Source organism: Melopsittacus undulatus, unplaced genomic scaffold (assembly GCF_012275295.1).
Source record: "Melopsittacus undulatus isolate bMelUnd1 unplaced genomic scaffold, bMelUnd1.mat.Z mat_scaffold_761_arrow_ctg1, whole genome shotgun sequence".
Taxonomy (NCBI): Eukaryota; Metazoa; Chordata; class Aves; order Psittaciformes; family Psittaculidae; genus Melopsittacus; species Melopsittacus undulatus.
In genome coordinates, this window is record NW_022994571.1 from 14,181 (window position 1) to 34,348 (window position 20,168).

Here is a 20,168-nt window from a genome sequence, read left to right on the forward strand (position 1 = left end):
CTTAGTCATAGGTATTATTGACTGTACACCTACAAATACTCATCAAGAACTAGTTCATTGAATATTGCTTGATAATGGAGTTTCCGGAATTTTTGCATGTGTCCTGGTTTGGCTGGGATAGAGTTAATTTTATTCCTAGAAAAAAAAAAAAAAAGGTTACTTTTCAGGTGAGCAACATCGCATGCAGCCCAGGATATGGTCTCATTTGTGCAACTATGCAGTCAAGAATATGAGGATAAGTAGTTTAGTGTTAGACTTGGCTAAGAAGCAGGAAAAAACCTTCAATATCTGGGAAAATCATCAATATTTACCTTATTTAATATAAAGTTATTGCCTTCTGTCTCTGTACTGAATAGTAAACCTGAGAACTTTGAGTAAGCATATCATTTGAATTGACAGTAAATTCATTATTCATCATGTTACACAATGAGGTCACTTCTTATGTTCTTCCTTTTCTAGCTCTTCCATTTCCCAAGACTTTTATCGTTCTTTCTCTTTTTGCATTACTATCTTATTGCTCCTCTTATCTCACTTTTATACCACAGGTTCTGCAACTTGTTCTTAAAAAATCCTTGGCTGCTCATTTATTGACTTAACATGTGTTGAGCTTCCGAATACTTCAGTCTCTCTTTAAAGACTATACATTCATCCATAAGCATTTTTCAAAAGTCTAGAGCTTGCTACTGCCCTTTCAGGAAACCAACTGTTATTTTCTTCTATTGCTAGAAAACAAAGGCCATGAGTGTTCCCACTTACCACTTGTTTCCGGCTGCTGCTCTGAGATGAAACTGTGTAAACTCTGTCCTAACCACCATTAAATCCCGTACACAAATTTCCAGCAGGGAGAGGAGACTCTGATCTCGTTCTTTGCCTTTCATCCCTGCATCCCTGCTGGTTTGTATTTCTGGACTGTCACAATTAATTGTTTTCCCCTAGAATGCGCTTTTTAAAGGAATTGCTTATATTGCCTCTACTGTTTTGTCCTGCAAATGACAAGAGATAAGACTCACACCAGCTTCACTTCCCTTCACTAACACATGAGGGAACTCTCATTTCACAAGAAGCTGTATATTTCTGAGCCTGATCCTGTGAAATGCCAAGTGCCTTTCCTCACATAACAGCTGAGAAAACTTGGCAAGTAAAAGGCTTCAGAAGCAGTATTGAAAATAATGGCCAATACCTAGATCTGATTGTACTAAGTATTCTCATGCGACATGACTCTACTCTCCCACACTCAGCACCCACTTGCCCTCTCCCCCCCACCAAGATGCACTCATGCCTTTGTTTAAAAAGTAATTTCTCAAAACGGAAAATAGATTTCTCCTGTAAAAAGCCAACTCAATACAGAAGAAAAAATATTCTCAGGGTTCCAGGCCAGTAAAAAATTACATCCATCTAAAAATAACCATTTTATAACAAACTTCCGTGTTACTGAATTATGTTTTATAATCTATTTTTCTTTATGACACAGTTCACTTACATATCACCATAATTCTGTACACATTATCTTCCTAGACCAAACTCAGACTTCTTTTCTTACAGGGTTACCCAGTATACTCCTTACCAACCTGAGGTCTCCCAGGGCAGGCTGGAGAGTCTGCTAAATTACCAGACTATGGTGTGCGACATCCACAGGAATGAATGTAGCTAATGCATCTTTGCTGGATGAGGGGACAGCTGCTGCAGAAGCCATGCAATTATGTCACAGGTACTGTTTAAAATGTGTGGTTAAATTACAGCAGGGAGGAATTTCAGACTTCAGTGTAGGCGTAGATAGGTGAGTGGATTGAAGTGGAATGTAGCCTTTTCAGCGTGAGCAGATCACTGAAGAACTATAGCCCATGTTGTTAAGCCTAAAAGAACTTCCCAGTGCTGATGTGAATGTTTAACTCAGACATCTAAGGTTTTAAGAAACCTAGGGACCTAGAGATCAGGGGTAAGTCTAGAGCAAGGAAGACTTACTCCTCATAGAATAAGGTCAGGCTAGAGAATATTTAAGCAAAACTGGACACACACAATGCTGTGGGTGCTGACATGCTGCACCCCTGCAGGCTGAGGGAGCTGCCCTGATGTCATTCTGAGGCCACTGTTGTCTCTGAATGGTCATGGAGAGTGGGAGTTGTGCCTCAGTACTGGAGGAAAGCAAACATCAATTCTGTCATCAAGAAAGTAGGAGTGTGCAGGGACCTATCAGCCACATAACCTCACTTCAATCCCTCTGAGTTTAATAGAAAAACTGCTGGTCCTGGAAACCATTTCTAGGCACACATGAAGGACAAGAAGGGGATCAGGAGTCACCCAGCATGGATTCACACAGGGGAAGTTATGCTATGTGTGACTATCCTACTAATTTCATTACAATTAAACAGCTGGCTGGGTAGATGGGGGGAGAGCAGTGGATATTACCTACCCTGTTGGTGTCCCTTAACTCCTTACAGAGCAAGCTGAAGAAGTATGGGCTGGATGAGGCGAGAGAGAAGTGCGTTGAAAACTGTCTGAATGGCTGGGTGTAGAGGGTTGGGCTCAGTGACATCAAGTGTAGCTGGAGGCCAGTTATTAGTGGTGTATCCTGGGAGCAGCACTGGGTCCAAGTAATGATCTTGATAATAGGGAAGAGTATCCACAGTAGGCTTGCTGATAATGCAAGACTGTGAGAAGCAACTAATACACCAGAGAGTTGTGCTGACATCCAGAGGGGCCTTGACAGGCTGGCAAAATGGAGGAACAGGAGCCTCGTGAAGCTCAAAGTGCAAAGTCCTGCATCTGGGGAGGAGTAACCTCAGGATATGGGGTACATGCTGAGGGTTGGCAGGCTGCGAAGCAGCTTTGCAGAAAAGGCCTTTTGGGGGTCTTCAGGAACACCAAGTCAAACATAAGCCAGCAATGTGCTTTGGTGGAAAAGGTGGTGAATGTTACCTTGGACTGCATTAGGAGTGTTGCCAGCAGATCAAGGGAGGTGATTCCTTGTCCTCACCTCCGCCACTGGTGAGGCCACATCTGGAGTACTGTGTCCAGGTCTGGGTTTTGCTGCTCAAGACACATGGACCTACTGGAGAGAATGTAGTTATTCTGCCTGTGGGACCAGCCCAGCTGCTGATACCCACACCTGCCTCAGCTGCCACCACCACACACACGGGCCCCTGTGGTAGAGGTGCTGCTCCAGTTGCTGGCACCAACAGCTACTCACTCCAGTTACCCCAGTGCTGCACCCAGATCATGGATCTTCTGTGGTCTGACTCCAGTTGCTGGCACCCAGACAGCATATACACCCACACTCACTCACAGAATGCAGAGTCCCCACCCATGACAAAAAAATCAGAAAGGAATTAACAAGAGAGGACAGACTGCACAGATGGGTGCAAGTGCAGCAACTATTTATATATGACTGGTGTGTTTACCCCTCTGTTTCCTAGATGTCCTCACTGTATCTCTATCCCTGACACGTCTTCATAATAAGGCCTTGTAATTCAAAACACATTTCTCCTGCATTATAATGTCTTTCCCCCAGGGAGATGCCTAGAAGTGTGTCTGTTTGGATTAATAATTAGAGTTCAAACCTGCCTTGGGGCCTCTGTCTTCCCTATGCTTGTGGGGATGGGTCTTTGTCAGTTTGATGTCTCTCCCGTGATAGACCGGGCAGCTGCAGGAGCAGGGGGTTATTTGGGTCCCATCTGCCATTGCCTCGCTGTGGGGTGCAGAGGAGCATAACCTAATGGTTGTGGAATGAATCTTCTGTGTCCAAACACTGAAGATGTGAATGTTTTCCCATCAGTGGTTAAAAGGACCTTTAAAAACTGACGAGGTAGGTCAGTCGTTAAGTTGCTAAAAGCAATTTAGCTTAGAAGCTGCTCTGTTATATCCAAATTTACTATCAGGGATCTGTATTGCAGCAGCATATGAAGAGATCTGAAAATCAGGTGAAAGCTGAGATATGATTGAAGGTCACTTTAGGATGTATATCAGGAAGGAGTTTGCTCAGCAGAGACTATGTTTGTAAACATTCAGTTGTCCAAAGCACAGTCTGACATAAAATCATGTTTACAGACAAAAACTAGGCAATGTCTTAGTTTCCATCTGAAACTTGATGGCTCACGTTTCATCATCCAGGCAACACTGAAAATCACAGTCATATTCCTTTAAATGAGGATGGTATGTGGAGGCATTCCTACAGGCTTCATAAGCTGGCTCTTTGTTCTGTTTCATAGTCTGTTCATTTTCGTCAAATAAACAAATCTCATTTCAGTGTCTGAAATGAAACTTACTATTTTTAAATGACCAGAAACTTCATCAATCATACATGTAATTTGGTTATGATAGCTACTATTAACAACTGCTCTTAACTACGAAAACTCACTTTTAGAAATGAATTAACTTTATTTCCCACACAAAACAATAAATTTTTGGTATGTAACACTTTTTTCCCCCCTTTTTAACAGGCACAACAAAAGAAAGGAAGTCTATGTAGATACCCGAGCCACCTCAAACCATAGCAGTGGTCCAAACTAGAGCAAAGTAATGTTTCTCCATTGCCACTGTATATCTTCACTTACATGAAATCTTTTGTCATCTGTGCCTCTTACTATACACCTAATATTTTAGAATGTAGAGTTCTGTTTTCTTTGCAAAACACAGAAGTGAAAATCTGTCAAAATTTGGTGTTTGTTCTACTTGTTACATTCAAATGCAACTGCAAAGATGTAAAGATATTTTAAAAGAGACTAAACATGTGATCAAAAGAAAAATATTTGATATTGAATTCAGTCTTGTAAATTTTTTAATAGGAAATCAGTTACCCTAGATAGCAAAATTTCTCTTTTAATGAAAGCTTAATCCAATTTAAGTTTACAGATTAAAGTAACCATCTTCTAAAAATATTACTGATTTTCAAAGCTAAACATGCTAGAGCACTGAAATGTTGATAGCCAGTAGCTTATGATCCTCTGCTCTGCTTTGCTCCATATTTCTCATGATACCAAATGCATTGTTCTTTAGTATATATACTAGACATGAAAATTTCTCAGTGCTTAGTGCTGCAAAGCAGGTTCAGCTCTTTGTATGCTAAAGAAAAAATTGTACGTAAGTCCACGAAAAAGTCATATTAAGTACACTCCAAGGTAGGAAGTTGTTTGAAATTGTTGTCTTCTGCATGTTTTTGTTTCCAGTTACACAGGTGTTTTACTGAGCTCAAATTACCCATGAAATGGATTTCAGTGGAAAGGATGTTAGTGGAGTATTGTTCAGTATCCAGACACTGAAGGGAAGGTGAAGATTCTCTGAACTTGTTGAAAGAGCTCATCATAATGGGGTAAAATAGCTTTATGGTCTCAACAGATTTCAATCTGATGTATCAAACAGCCATATTCATAGAAACAGTTATGTGAGATTACGTCCTAAAGTATTACTCTTCAGTTCCACACAGTTGATAACCATTACAACCATAGCACTTAGCTCTGTGCTGGTGATATGGAACTCTTTGAAGCCACATCCTGTTCAAAATTAGCTGCCATGCAAACACCATACCTTCAGAAAAGAGGCTAACTGCTTTGTGTACTTCTGTTCCAGGCTCTCACCTGCTGTGCTTACAGATCTTCTAGCTCTCTGTATTCTGAAGCCTCCTGGAGAGTTTGGGGTGGATGTTGTCTGGGTAACTCTCAGAGGTTTGGGGTGCCGCTTTGCTATGGGGGACCTCATGCGCATTTTTGCTGTCAAGGAAATCTAGTGAGAATGATGCAGGCAGAATGGTGGGTGTTACAAGGAAGGGCTCCCTTCACCTTACTGTCTAGGGGGAAATCAAAATGAAACACAATGTGACATATGCCACATATATACATATATATAAATATACATGTTTATGTGCATATTTTAACATGCTAGAAACCCAACAAAAGGACCTGGTTTGATGCATGGATTGGCAGAGCCCTTCAGTTATCTTATACAACTTGCTGGACGGGTTATTTTGTGTACAAATTCACCATGCTCTTACTTGATACCATTAGAAAAGATGCTGCCTTTTCAGTGCTTGTTCAAATTAAGTTCTGGATAACTATGCAGTTAAAAAGGTTGCAATAGTCTGCGGCATTTTAAGGCAAATATCAACTTTGGTGTTGCATGCTTAGAAAACTCACTGTGTGTTCTACTGAACCAGATGCATTTACCAGCCATAATCTGAATTCCAAGTCTAGAGGCTTTAGTCTCACTATCTTGATAACACAGCTGCCTGATTTATGATTTTGCTCTCTCCAGTCTCTAAGGATAGACAGCTAGTTTCAGGTCGCATGTATAGAGTCTAATGTCTTAAATTACTGGATTTTAAACTAACAGAAGCAAAAAATTTTATTGTGACTTAGAGATGCAAATGGAAAGGAAGTTGTACAGACTTGCTTCGCAAACACGAGAGCAGCATATCAGAGGGAATAAATAATAAAGCTACCAGCAAACCTCTGGCCACAGCCACAGGTAATGCGTCATGCCTTGTTTTCAGTGGTAGAAGTGTCAAGTTAAACCATAGATTATAGTCCTAACATCACTAGTAATTTGCGTGACTTAATTGGGAAGTTTTCTAGAAAAATCAAGAACATGACAAATATCTGCTGTTCTGGTTTGAGTGGATCAGTCATTTTTTCTCCTTGTAGCTGGTGGTGTGCTGTGGTTTGAATTATGGGCCGGGAACAGTCGTTGATACCCTGAGCATAGTTTTGAGTTGCTCAGGGTCGTTGGTTTGTTCAAAGGCCTTTTTTCTGAGCTAATGCTGCCAGGGAGGAGGGGGAGCCGGGAGGAAGGAGAGGCAGGACATCGGACCCAGGGTTAGCCAAAGAGGTATTCCATACCAAGCACGTCAAGCCAAGGATGTAAACTGGGAGAGACCCAGAAGGGTGGAGGTTCCTGGGGGGATGGAGGAGGTATCGGCGTGTGCTCCGGTAAGGCCAGGGCAGGGTGGGGTGAGTTATGGATCGGTGGCTGGTGGGCGTGTATTCCTCTTGTCACTTGTATTGGGCTTTATCAGTATTATTTGTAGTAAGTAATGGCAGTAGTGTTTGTGTTGGTGCCTTAGATACTAAACTGGATTCTCTGAATCCGTGGGGGCCACATTTGCGTTTGGATTCTTTCCACACTCTCTGGGCAGTTGGAGGAGCAAAGGGGGGGGGAGTGAATGAACGAGAGTGTGGGGACTTGATTTTAAACCACGACATCTGCTCTTTGTGCATTTGAGTCCTTAAGAAGTGGGAACATGATTGAAAAATAGGGTATTAGGTGTCTGTTTCCTTTAATAAAGCACTTTCGCCTTGAATTTAGTGCAGTGTCCTGAGCCTAACTGTCTCACAGGTAGTAACACTACTGGCAGTGCTGGTTGTTACGGAATGAGACCAGAATTCTTGTAAAATGGAGGCGGATTATAATGACGTGGGAATGCCATCAAGGAATGAAAAAAAAAAATCATCTTAAATTCTAAGCCTACTTCTTCAAATCGTCATAACTGATATTTATATCTATGGATTTGATGCAAAAAATATAACATCACCAGAAAGCTATCTTCGCACGAAAAATACCATGGTTAGTAATTATCCAAAACAGCTATCTCAGCACGCCTCTATAGACCTTCAGCCAGACAAGTAATAATTCTTTCTGTCAATGCTCATGAGTTTACTGTTGTGCCAGGATTTTGAGGAGGATTATTAATATTAACATGAGCTTATTTATTTAGTATCCACTAGCTATTCCATAAGTATTAAATACTAATTCTAAAACAATGATTTCTACGAGACTGCCTTACTTGAGAGTCTTCACATGTCTTTGTTAGAGTGTTGAATTTAAATCCATGTTAATTGCTGACACAGTTGCATTTCAAATGGCATTGAGTTGAGAATCAGTGCTTAGAGTTTCATGAAAGTATTTGGCTTTCCTGCCTTTTAGCTTGGCCACACTTAATCAAGTATAACATTAATTAAGAATATGTGGCTATCCCTGGGGCTAAAGAAAATTCCAGTAAATTAACATGAAGCAATCTTTTATAATCATGACAGTAACATAATAATAATAAAACAATGTTCTAAATTGTATTTGGATGGTAGGGCTCTTCTGGCTAACATGGCAGCCAGTTGGTGTATACCCATGGGTCTGATGGCTTAAGGCATATTGCAATGCGGGTTACACAATGCTACTCTAATCTTGGCTGAAGGTGAGTACTGTAGCAGAAACTCTTCTTAAATCCTTAACATTTTTCAATACTACCTTTTCTACAAGTTCTTTTTGTCAGCTAATGTGTATTCTCGGAAACACTAGAGAGAACTTTTTAAAAACAAAATTCACAGCTAATATTTTTGTGTACTTCTGTAATGATGTCCAGAATTAGGTATCTATGTGATATAAGCTTGCAAGCATTACTTCGTTTCCTTGAGAAACTAACAGATTAAGGCAATCTTTAGATGATAAGCTTCAGTGCAGTTTTCCCAGCTGCAAGCTCTGTACTTTGCTTACTGGGCCATCTAGTTTACACACAGAAATCTGCATAGAGTATTGATATCATAGCAAAAATAAGCAGTAAGTTAGATAAAGAAATAGGAACTTTCATTAGGTTTGGGGTGGAGTATCATACACTGTACAAAAACACTGAAATTCCAAAGTTGATAACTGACAAAAACACAGAACTAGTAGCAGAAAATCATGATTGCAACTGGACTATGGTGGTGATAGTTCTTCTTGCTGGCATGACTATCAGTGCTGTTAGAAGGAATTACACAGAACCAGAATACAGGAGTTGAGGAATGATTGCACAATTATCCATGCTTTGTTGCCAGCTTTAACTGGAAAACTTTTGCTGCTGTGAAAAAAACACTTGGACTATAACTTTCCTATGCAAGCTCCATAATGGTTAATATCCATTTACATAATTTTTTTTTTTAACAGACTTGTGATTTTGTCCTTATTGTATTTATATACTAATTCTGCTACTATATTATTACAAAGTGATGTATAAAAAGGATCTTCAATGGATTCATCTGCATTATTAATTAGGTCTGAACGTGATTAGATTCTTTGCACCACAGTGGATACTTCAAAAAAAATCTGGTGATTTTGATGCTCGTGCACAAGGAGAATATTTTGGTTATTATGTAAAAGCATTTACTTATGAGATTGATAGTGTTGATATGCAATCCTATTTAAGCAATACAGTATGCAGGTAATAGAACTTAACTTCTGTTTTATAGGTCTCAGGCGAGCTGTCATAAACTGCATCTGATCTGTCTTTGATACCTTGAGATCACGTGTGGATGCCAGTCAAAGAGGTTTTGGAGAGGGCAGGTCTGAGAAAGATAAATTTTCGGATTACAGTGATGGCAGAGTAAGCAGCTCCCAAAATCTTTCAGAAATTTGTAGTATTACTTTTTCTGCATTAAGTTTCTGGTGATTACATGTGCTAAACAGAACAAGTTATTTAAAATTTCTTGTAATTGCTCAGATATGTCAGTCAGTTATAAAGATCACTTAGAGAATGAAGAAGTTCAGTGACGTACTGAATTTCCAGCATAATTATTGTATTTTTATTTTATTTCATGCTTATTTAAAGGTCTGTAATTGTTTCATGTTAAATATGGCACTAAGAGTAGAACAGAGGGACTCTAAAATTAAGGGATGAAATTGAAGATGACCTCCAGAATCCAGTCCTGTGGCAGAGTTCAAAGACAGATTGAAACGTAAATCACTTTTGGTAGGCAATCAGGACTTTTGGCAAGATCTAACATGTCTAAAAAATGGGTGATTTTACTGTTAAATGTAAATATAAAAGTTAGAAGTGAGGTCACAAGTCTTGAAGCTTGTGAGATATCTGGATTGGATGGTTTAGCAGGGGAAAGGTAGGAACTGGAAAATTTATGTAAATAAAATTAGTATGTATCTGTTGCATAAAACAAAGGACATTTACATATTGTTGGATAGGTAGATATTTCCTTTTCTTTTACATTTCCCCCCCCCCCCCCGTGTTTCTGGAGTAATTTCTCTCAACCAGAACAAAATACTGTGTCTGGAATTAAAAATTCTTGTAATCATTGTTGCTTTTATCCATAGCTGGAGGATCACTGGATGAAACTGTAAATGAAAAAGACCTGGATGATATATGGATTTTGGTTGCGAGTCTTCAGCTGTAAGTAAATACTAGGTCACACAGACCTAATTTTCTGAATGCTTCAGGACATGTAGCAAAAAGCCACAACTGCTCTTGGCACGGTGGGTGTCTAGATGATGGCCATTTGTTAAATACAGAGAATTTCAGATGTCTAAAGAAAGAGACAGCATAAAATCATGATTTATGTAAGAAAGTAATGTCATTTTCTTATTGTGATGCAGTCCTTTCTGTCAGATTGGACACCTTCCATTTAAGCTGTTACTTTCTTGTGGGGGTTAGGGACATGGTGGTCAGTTATCTCTTTCCTAGTGGAATTTTTGTTGCATGTCATTAGTAATTAACAGCAATACTACCAAAGTGAGGATACTAAGACATCTGTCCCAGTTTTAATATAATGCTGTTATCATCATGCTAGGTATATACAGGTGTGTATACTAATAAAGTGAAGGTTTTTACCTAAGCAGCTGGTTAATCTGGGGGTTAGGTGGTAGTATAAGCTGGTTCTGATGGCAATGACTGCAAAACAAGGGATTCCATGTCCCACATGACATCCTTGTCTCTAAATTTGGAGAGACATCAATTTGATAGGTGGACCACTCGGTGGATAAAGAACTGGCTGGATGGTCGCACGCAAAGAGTTGTGGTCAATGGTTCAATGTCCCAGCTGGAGACCAGTAACGAGTGGTGTCCCTCAGAGATCGGTGTTGGGACCGGTCTGTTTAATATCTGTCGCTGACATGGACAATGGAATTGAGTGTGCCCTCAGCAAGTTTGTCAATGACACCAAGCTGTGTGGTTCTGTTGATACACTGGAGGGAAGGAATGCCATTCAGAGGGACCTTGACACACTTGTGAGGTGGTATGATGCCAACCTCATGAAGTTTAACCATGCCAAGTGCAAGGTCCTACCACCTGGGTGGGAGCAATCCATGCACAGCTACAGGTTGGGCAGAGAAGAGATTCAGAGCAGCCTGCAGAGAAGGACTTGGGGGGTGTTGGTCGATGAGGAAATGAACATGAGCCAGCTTCAGTGTGCGCTTGCAGCCCAGAAAGCCAACCATATCCTGGGCTGCATCAAAAGGAGCGTGACCCAGCAGGTCAAAGGAGGTGATCCTGCCCCTCTACTCTGCTCTCGTGAGACCTCACTTGGAGTATTGTGTTCAGTTCTGGTGTCCTCAACATAAAAAGGACATGGAACTGTTAGAACAAGTCCAGAAGAGGGCCACAAGGATGATCAGGGGACAGCAGCACCTCCCATATGAAGACAGGCTGAGAAAGTTGGGCCTGTTTCAGCCTGGAGAAGAGAAGGCTGCATGGAGACCTCATAGCAGGCTTTCTGGTATCTGAAGGGGGCCTACAGGGATGCTGGGGATGGACTCTTCGTTAGGACTGTAGTGACAGGACAAGGGGGTGACAGATTGAAGCTTAGACAGCAGAGGTTTAGATTGGATCTAAGGAAGAAGTTCTTTCCTGTTAGGGTGATGAGGTACTGGAATGGGTTACCCATGGAGGTTGTGAATGCTCCATCCCTCACAGATGTTCAGAACAGGTTGGATGAAGCCTTGGGTGATATGGTTTAGTGTGAGGTATCCCTGCCCATGTCAGGGGGGTTGGAACTAGATGATCTTGAGGTCCTTTCCAATCCTAACTATTTCTATGATTCTATAAGTACTTGACTCCCATGTTTCTTTGTGTCAAAGGAGCTGGTTGCTGAGGGTATGGGCGAGGAAACCAAAAGGCATTCTTAGCACCCCATTTAAGAGAACTTCTAAGTTCCTGACACATCTAGTTTTCAACAGGTTTGTGAAATTGCTGCATATCTGATATTTTAATGGAATCTGAAAGTATACTCTTTACGGAAAATGAGTCAGAACTTTTCAACTGGAGTTAATTGAGGACGATTTCGTGGCTGTATTCATACAGTTCACTCATTAAAATAATCTATTTAGTAGCAATTCGTTTAAATGAGCAAAGCAGTACTCATCGTCACAGGGGGTTATATTTTTTACTTAATTTGATACATTGTACAAGCTATTATTTTAGAACATAGTATCAGCAGGCTTCCTAGAGTCCTTACAGTCATATTTACTGATGATACCTTTTCGAGCAAATGATAATGGCCATTTTTTCATCCACATTTCTAGTAGCAAGCATAAAGTACCAATTTGGGAAGAATGCCTCATATACATTAAAAGTTATCCTCTGTCTTAATTTCTTTTTTTACGGAATTCCTATGCTAGAGCAGAGATCAACTATCTGGTATAGCTAATCTGCTTCCCTTAACACCACATTTTGTGTTCTCCAGCTATCACTCTGAGACACATATTGTGCGATACATGAAAAGATTAGAAAACAAAGATATTTCCCTTGTTCACAGCATGATTCCTTGGTAGGTATTTACCAAAAAGATTAAAAATTAGTTACTCACATATTTATGTATTTTGATAAATACTGAAAAATTTCTTTGTATTTCTAGGGATCCTGCACAATGAAGCTCAATAGTTCAGCTGAACTCACAGTAAGTTGCAACGATACTCTTACTTGAGACCCACATGAGCGAACTATCTAGCCAGTGTCACTGTACAGAAGTAAAAGCAGGTTTTGGTCTAGTACTCTAGCTGAGGAGGCAGTTTCAGGAGTAGCTGAAGTCATCAGGTCCTTTTTCTGCTAGGAAAAAAGCTCTGAAAAGCACAGTAGGAGTGCAAGTACAGGAGGAGAGTGAATGGCTTTGAAGTCTCCATTTTGAAAAAAATATAATTTTTGGAAGTAGGTAGCATAGCCCTGTTCCCACATGCAGTACTGCAGTACCTAACTGCTTATCTGCTTCACAAACCTTGCAAAGTAAAATCTGTAAACTCCCAGAAGAAGAAGTGAGGGTCAGCTGGAACTGGCAATTCATGCTTCTTTGCCAGTGTGCTGTTTCTTAGGACAGCACTCCTTTTCCCCAGATGAGGAGCTGGAGTCCCGGGGTATCTTCATTTTCTCTTGCTGACAGCAAATGAAGGAGAGCCTTAGCCAGGCTGTTTGGTAGTAAATGACTTTCTGATTCTGAATGAGCTTCCTCTGCTGTGTCTTGATTAGCTTCTCAGTTTTTATCTTTCACTAGGTTTCCTTGTCTCTCTCACTGCCTTCTCTACATTTTCTCTCTGCTCCCTGTTTTCAGTCTTGTACATTCCCTTCTAAATAAAATGGATAGCAACAAAACTGTGTGAAACAAACTGAGTGTTCTGTGCTCTTCCATGACTCCTGTCTGTTTGCCATGTGATCCTATAGCTCTGCATAAGAATAGGTGACAGAAGGAGAAACAGGATTTTTAAGCATCTTCGAATGTTAAAAAAATATTACTAGAAATCACAGAATCATAGAATTGTTTAGGTTAGAAAGGACCTTTAAAATCTTTGAGTCCAACCATTAACTTAGCACTGCCAAGTCCAACTCTAAAACAAGGTCCCCAAGAGCCACATCCACACGTCCTTTTAAATACCTCCATGGATGGTGACTCAAACACTTCCCTGGGCAGCCTGTTTCAGTGTTTGATAACCCTTTCAGTGAAGTCGTTTTTCCTAATACCCAATCTAAACCTCCTCTGGTGCAACTTGAAGCCATTTCCTCTTGTCCTTTTTCTTGTTACTTAGGAGAAGAGACCAGCACCCACCTCACTACAACTTCCTTTCAGGCAGTTGTAGAGAGCAATAAGGCCTCTCCTTCTCTCCTCCAGACTTAACACCCCCCTTCCCTCAGCTGTTCCTCATCAGACTTGTGCTCCAGGTCCTCACCAGCTTCACTGTCCCTCTCTGGACATGCTCCAGCACCTCAATGTCTCTCTTGTAGCAAGAGGCCCAGAACTGAGCACAGGTTTGAAGGTGGCAGCCTCACCACTGCCCAGTACAGGGGATGATCACCCTGCTGGCCACACTGTTGCTGATACGGGCCAGGATGCTGTAGCTTTTTGGCTGCCTGGGCACAAGCTGGCTCGTGTTCAGCCATCTCTTGGACCAACACCCCTAAGTCACTTTTTCACAGAAGCAGATCAGGTTACCCATGCAGGATCTGCCTTTCATAAACCCATGCTGACTGAGCCTGTCACCTGGTTGTTCCGTATGTGCTGCATGATGGCATGCAAGCTGATCTGCTCCATAACCTTCCCTGGCACCCTGGGCAGGCTGACATGTCTGTAGTTCCCCCAGATCCTCCTTCTGGCCCTTCTTGCAGGCTGGGTATTACATTTCGCTCACCTTCCAGTCAAATGGACCTCCCTGTAGCCAGGACTGCTGATGAACGGTAGAAAACGGCTTGGTGAGCACTTCTGCCAGCTCCCTCTGTACTCTCTGGGTTGATCCCATCCAGCCCTATAGATCTGGTTTAAGGAGATAGCAGGTCACTGTCCACTTCCCTTGGATTATGAGGTTTCAGTATGCTTCACATCCACTGTTTTACAGCTCAGGGATCTGGGTTCCTGGAGAAGTGGTCTTACTATTAAGTGTTATTTAAAGACTGAGGCAAAGAAGGCACTATGGTCCACTGACATCCAAAAAAAGAATAGAAAACTGTCATTAGCCCTACTTTGTTGCTAATGTACTTTACATAAACGTTTTCATTGTCTCAATGGTGGTAGCCAGACTTAAGTTCTAGTTTGGCTTTGGCCCCTTCTAATTTCGTCCTGCATATACTTCACCAACCATCCTTGTAGTCCTCGTGAGTGCCTGTCCCTTCTTCCAAAGGTCATAAACTCTCCTTTTTTCCCCCTGAGTTCCAGCCAAAGCGTTCTGTTGAACCAGGGCATGTCCCACAGTAAGGTTGGGAACTTGTCTTGGGAACTTCCACAAGAAATGTTTGATTTTTAATAGCGCACAGGGCAGCTTCCTTCCTGCATAGAGTTTAACAACAAAACAGTTGTCTGCAGGATTCCTCTGGTTATAGTACATGGTGTTTCTAATTTCCCCCCCCCCCTCCTCCCTTTCGTAGCCTATTTCATGGAAGGAATTTGCCAACATCCACCCTTTTGTGCCTCTGGAGCAAGCTCAAGGGTTATCAGCAGCTTTTCAAGGATTTAGAGAAGGACCTATGTGAGATAACTGGCTATGACAAGATCTCCTTCCAACCAAACAGGTAGGAATTTTATTCAGAACATTTGCTCCTTAAGATGATTAAAAAATTTGCCTCCAAAGAAAATGGGTCAGGCAAAAATGGAAGAAGTTTCTAAAATTGAAATTTGACAAGAGAAGCCTTTAATGAAAGGTTATGAAAACAAAACTAATTTTTCAAAATTGCATTACCTTATTTCATCTCATCTTAAAGTTTAATGTTTTGGTCTTTTCTATCTTTAATCCTTTTCCTGCACGTTTTTCTTCTCTTGAAGGCTGGTTTCTCTACCACTGCTTGCTTAAAATAGTGATGTTACTGATAGCCTCCTGTAAGCTAAAATTGAAGCTTTGAAATAGGACTAACTTATGTAAGCTGAAAACTACATAATTGTTGAAACTAGTATTTGATACACTAGGAAATACTATGTTTGCCTAAGAATGCCCTAGGATCTACATGTTCACTGAAATAAATAAAGCAGAGCTGCAGCCTGTTATGTCTGCTAGTAGTTTTGATACAAATGAGCAGCAAGGACTTACTCTACATCTAAGATGTCACTGAAAGAGTTCTTATGTTTCACTGTATGCAGTTTACTATGCATTTCACTCTTTAGTTTGCATCCCCACAGTCGAGCATGTAGTCCCTAGTTGGGTGCAGAAATGGGGATCAACTTAGTCATCAAAAGGTTTTAACATAGCATAAGCACATATAATTAAATAATTTTTTTCATCTACTGTTTGCAAAGGAGACAAGAGCTGTTAATTAATGCTTGTCCAATTGTAATTTAACTCTATGGGATGTGCTTCTCTTAATTTGCTGACACTTGCTTAAAGCCATTGAGAAGGATTAGGTCTGGAGAGTTTTGAAGTTTCAGTAGAGAGCTGGTACTTTCTGTTTTATATGCTTGTGTAACATGGTTTGGGTTCCTCTTGCAGTGGAGCTCAAGGAGAGTACACAGTTTGGCTGCAATCAAAGCTTATCTAAATGCAAAAGGAGAACGTCATAGAACTGTAAGTGTTAACACTCAAGTGGGGAAGAATGTTGGGTGGGAAGTGGAGAGAGTTGATTTAGCAAGCTGGGACTCACCTAGAGAAAAACTAGGTTGTGTATCCTCATCTGTGACAATCTTTCAGTATTTCCTGTTTCCCTCATGGATCATGGGTAAATCTGAAAAGTCTTCCTTTACTTTACAGACAGTGGGAATGAGGGAAGGGCACTCCCTCAAAGGGTGAGTCCTGGCTGGAATGGAGTTAATGAACTTTCTCTATAGCAACCCATATGGTACTGTGCTTTGGATTTGCGGCTAAGGCAGTGTTGTTAACAAAGGGATGTCTTGGCTACTGCCTTTACAGTGTCAAGGCTTTCTCTTTCCCACTCTGCCCTTTTTCACCCTTTCCCCGCCCCAGGGAGTAGGGCTGGGAGTAGGCAAGAGGTTGGGTGACACACAACCAGGACAGCTGATCCAAACTGACCAAAGGCTTGTTTTATGGTGTTATAAAGGCATGTTCAGCAATTGAAGCACAGAGAAAGGAGGACAAAGCAGGAAAGGTCATGGTTATGGCACTCTTCTTTCCAAGCAACCATATACATGTGCTATGGCACTGCTTTCCACTAAGTGGTTGGACACCTGCCTGGCTGCAGGAAGCAATTAATTAATTCCTCTTCTTGCTTTGTTTGTATATGTGGCTTTCGTTTTCCCTATTAGACTGTATTATCTCAATCCATGAGTCTTCTCACCTTACTTCTATTTTGCCCTTGTCCCAGGAGAGATGGGAGTGAGTGAAAGCTGTGTGTGTGTTTGGCCATTGGCTTGGGTCAACACTTTACAGTACTTTTAAGCACTGGGCTTGAAGGTAATGACAGTTTGATCTGAGCATGTTTAAATTGTTAAACAGCAGGCTCCTGTGCAAGTCACAAAGCTTGCTTGCTTTACTGTGCATTAGAGTGCAGGGCTTTTAATGGCTGCTTTCAGTTCTTGATGTTTACTGTGCTGCCCTATAAGTGTATTTTGCTGTGCTTGGAAAGATGTTCACAAAAGCAGTGACTGCACTGCTGGACTGGCATAGGGCCCTTGTTGTGAGGATGTTCCTGTGCTGCATGAGCTACCTTGCAGAGACAAGGGATTACACCTCTCTTTTCCTCAGTGGGGTTGATGTGTCCAGCTCTGTTGCATGGGCTCCAGAGCAGGGCTCTGTTGTGAGGGTCATCCTTATGTAAGAAGTTTGATCCTATTATCTAGCATTGTTGGCTTCTTGTTGGGTGTCTGGAAGCTGGTATAAAAGTAAACAGTTTGCTGAGATGACAGGGCTGTTATCACCTCCTATATCTTGGGATTTTTCACCTTAACAGGCATGTAATCCCATTGACTCGGCGCACCACTTGATTGAAAAGGGCCTGACTACCCCAGTGAGACACAGCAACTCCTAGCAGTGTTTTGTGGCTTGTCCTGTCCCTGTTTGGGCCTGTGTAGCACTGTGCACAGCTGCAATGGGCTTCTACCTCTAATGATTGACACAGGGACCAAAACCTCAACCACAGTGATTGCCCCAATAGTAAAGAAGCACTGGCAGTGGAGGTCAACAGGACTGTACCATCAGTAGCAAGGGAGGAGGAGGAGAAGCATCTGACCAAGAAGCCAGATCTTTGGCAAGGAAACGTAAGGAGGAAGTGCTTGAAGTTAATACAAGAGGCAGAAACCACACCATCCCTAATCCAAGCAGCTCCAAGATATGCATACAGGCAAGCATACTGATGCCTAGTGCTCAAATGGAATGCTGGAGGGGATAGTCAGGAATTGAGGGCAGGGAAGCTCAGCAGCTGGAATTCCTCTCTAGGGACCAGGGAATCAACAGCACCAGGTGCACACCACCTGGCATCCTCTGGTTCTTCCTGAATGGCTAGGTCAGACACAAGGAAGAGAGGACAGAGCACTCACTTTGAAGCTGGAGTCAATGTACCAGAACTGCAGGGGAAGACAGGTGCCAAGAAGGGACCAAACAAAAAGTCTGCACACCAGTTGCTGCCAAGACTGTAGAAAGCAACCAGCAGTCCCCCAGACAGAGAATAAAGGCTGAAGTTTGGTGAAGGCACTTCTGGTCTGACACCTTGGGAGTCAGAGTGAGTATTGCAACAAGAAGAAAAGGGTCCTTGCCTCTGGCTGGGCAGAAGATAGAGATAACAAAGTTTCATGGAATGTATGGATTTGACAGCCTGGCACATCAGATCCACAGGTGTATAAGGCTTTGGTACACACTGTACCATAATGTCATTAGGGTAGGAGAGGACCTATCTGCTTTTGTGCAGTGACAGAGGGATGTCAACAGTTGTCTGTGTGGAGGCTGAGGTGAGCCTTACAGGGTACAAATGGCAGAAGCATCCTATCGTATTGTCCAGAGTCTCCATGTATCTTTTGATATATAGACTAGCTCAGAGGAGGGTGTTTCAAGGATCAGGAAGTACTGGTGGACCTTTGGTGTAGCCACACCAGACACAAAGATTAAACAAGTGTCTGACTTTCTTGCCCTCTCCATTGAAGAGTTGCTGCATGACAAGGAGCAGCATGTGCCGGTTGTTACCATGATGGTACAGCAGTGACAGTGTCGCATCAGCCATGATGATGAGTTATCAGAAGGTGAAAAGGGTGTTATCAGTTTACTAGTGGATCCTATTGTGTTGTAGGAAACCGTTGGAAGTGGAAGGTCCCTCCTGGCTGTGAGTGAGTGAGGTTCATGGAGGGGACACAAGCAGTAAGGCTGGAAGTGGAGCAGGAGGAGCAAGCCTGGGGCTTGGCTCATGGCTGAGCTGGATAACAGGAGGTTTGGTTAAACAGGTTCTGCTGAGAGGAAGGAATTGGGAATTTCCCTTTGGGTTTGGTCATGTTGAGAGGAAGAGGACTATGGGCTGCTCTTGTGGCAGCGCTGGAGGAGAGGGGCTTGGATGTATTGGGCTATGGGGCTGAGACCTCATCCTGTGTCAAGCTGTGCAGCACTGCCTGCAAACCGGCCATGGAGCCAAGCTGCTGGTGAGCCCTTGGCTTCCTTGGTGCCCCTTCGCCATAGACAGTGCAGAAGCATCTTATCAGTGCCCAGCCAGTGCCACCAGCATCCTTGCCACACTGGGCAGGACCGGGAGATGAACTGTGCTTGGCTTGAGTGTTTCAGAGCCTGCGAGCAACTTTCAGGCTGCAAATATTCCTTTCCAGCCCTAAGGCTGCCACAGAGATGTAGAGTTCTACACAACAAGCTGTCGAAGCCGTCAAGGAGAAGGCAAGTTCAGCCGTGCTTTCGGGTTTTGCAGAAGCTGGCCCAAGAGACTGTTCAGCCCCAGCTGAACAAAGAAAGCAGCCAGTAGTCTGTGTCAGTACTGACTCATGGATGGTGACAAATGCCCTGTGAGCATGGCTTAATTGGTAGAAAGAGACCATCTGGCAGCCCAGAAGTACACTCATCTGGACTGCTCAATGGTAGCGAGAAATTGCTGCTAAGGTAAAAAAGCATTACTGTAAAGATGTATGGTCTTACAGACGCCCACAAGCCCACTGAGGAACACCAAAACAACTGGCAGGTAGACCAGGCTGCCAGAATTGGAGTGACTCAGGTAGGCATGGGCTGGGATCTTAGGGATGAGTTACTCATAGCTCAGTGGGCCTATGAAATATCAGAACATTTAGGGAGAAACCTCAAAATGTACAGATGGGCTTGTGATCAAGGGGTGGACCACACAGGCTACTTTGTAAACTGTGAAACACTGATTCAACTCTTCAGTGAGATGGACCTTGGCCCACATGTCCTGCCTAAAAAGAAAATAAGCAGTGACAGATTTTGCTTTTCAAGGCAGTTTGACACTCTTCCAGTTTTCTAGTTACAAAGAGAACAGGAACTGATACTGAAAATTTAGGCTGCTTATAGTATCACTTGGTTTCCAGTATAGCCACTCCTGACACAAGAAAGAGACAAGCCTCTTGAAT

General features: G+C 42.2%; 1 pseudogene; it reads left to right on the plus strand.

The window, feature by feature from the left end:
* The window catches only part of LOC117438874 (glycine dehydrogenase (decarboxylating), mitochondrial-like), a 30,868-nt pseudogene extending 12,084 nt beyond the window's left edge, over positions 1 to 18,784 (plus strand).
* Positions 18,785 to 20,168: the final 1,384 nt, after the last annotated feature.